This window comes from Rana temporaria, chromosome 5, assembly GCF_905171775.1.
Source record: "Rana temporaria chromosome 5, aRanTem1.1, whole genome shotgun sequence".
Lineage (NCBI taxonomy): Eukaryota > Metazoa > Chordata > Amphibia > Anura > Ranidae > Rana > Rana temporaria.
The window spans coordinates 44,052,193-44,053,891 of record NC_053493.1 but is presented as its reverse complement, the minus strand read 5'-3'; positions in this window follow the sequence as shown (position 1 = coordinate 44,053,891).

Genomic DNA, 1,699 nt, shown 5'->3' with positions numbered 1-1,699 from the left:
GTATACAGTGGGGACCGAAAGTTTGGGCACCCCAGGTAAAAATTTGTATTAATGTGCATAACGAAGCCAAGGAAAGATGGAAAAATCTCCAAGGCATCAAATTACAGATTAGACATTCTTATAATATGTCAAAAAAAGTTAGATTTTATTTCCATCATTTACACTTTCAAAATTACAGAAAACAAAAAAATGGCGTCTGCAAAAGTTTGGGCACCCTGCAGAGTTAATATCTTGCACTGCCCCCTTTGGCAAGTATCACAGCTTGTAAACGCTTTTTGTAGGCAGCCAAGAGTCTTTCAATTCTTGTTTGAGGTATCTTTGCCCATTCTTCCTTACAAAAGTCTTCCAGTTCTTTGAGATTTCTGGGCTGTCTGTCACGCACTGCTCTTTTAAGGTCTATCCATAGATTTTCAATTGTGTTGAGGTCAGGAGATTGTGAAGGCCATGGCAAAACCTTCAGTTTACGCCTCTTGATGTAATCCCCCCGTGGATTTTGAGGTGTGTTTAGGATCATTATCCATTTGTAGAAGCCATCCTCTCTTTAACTTCAGCTTTTTCACAGATGGCATCAAGTTACCATCCAAAATTTGCTGAAATGTTATTGAATCCATTTTTTCTTTTACTCGTGAAATGTTCCCTGTGCCACTGGCTGCAATACAACCCCAAAGCATGATTGATCCACCCCCATGCTTAACAGTTGGACAGAGGTTCTTTTCATTAAATTCTGTGCCCTTTCTTCTCCAAACGTACCTTTGCTCATTCCGGCTAAAAAATTCTATTTTATCCTCATCGGTCCACAGAACTTGTTTCCAAAATGCATCAGGCTTGTCTATATGTTCATTTGCAAAGTTCAAACGCTGATTTTTGTGGTGAGGACGTAGAAGAGGTTTTCTTCTGATGACTCTTCCATGAAGACCATATTTGTACAAGTATCTCTTTATAGTGGAATAATGTACCACAACTCCAGTGTCTGCCAGATCTTTCTGGAGGGATCGTGCAGTCAAACGTGGGTTTTGAATTGCTTCTCTCACAATCCTGCGAGCTGTTCTGTCTGATATTTTTCTTGGTCTTCCAGATCTTGCTTTAACTTCCACTGTTCCTGATGACTGCCATTTCTTAATTACATTCCGAACAGAGGATATTGACATCTGAAAACGCTTTGCTATCTTCTTATAGCCTTCTCCAGCTTTGTGAGCATCAACTATTTTCAGTTTTCTAGACAACTGCTTAGAAGAACCCATGGTGCTGATTGTTGGGGCAAGGTCAGATGAGTCTGGGCATTTAAAACCTTTGAGATTGACATCACCTGGTCTTCCCAGACGATGATTGAGAACAATCCATGACACTGGCAGGTCTCAGCTTTGCAAAGGGGGCAGTGCATGCTATAAATTCTGCAGGGTGCCCAAACTTTTGCAGACGCCATTTTTTTGTTTTCTGTAATTTTGAACGTGTAAATGATGGAAATAAAATCTAACTTATTTTGATATATTATAAGAATGTCTAATCTGTAATTTGATGCCTTTTGGAGATTTTTCCATCTTTCCTTGGCTTCGTTATGCACATTAATACACATTTTTACCTGGCGTGCCCAAACTTTCGATCCCCACTGTACCTACTTTCCCGGCATTTGGGAAAGATGTGACACTTACCACTGTGCCTGTTGTCTGAGGGGCCAGTTGCCGGACCCAGGAGCTGTCAC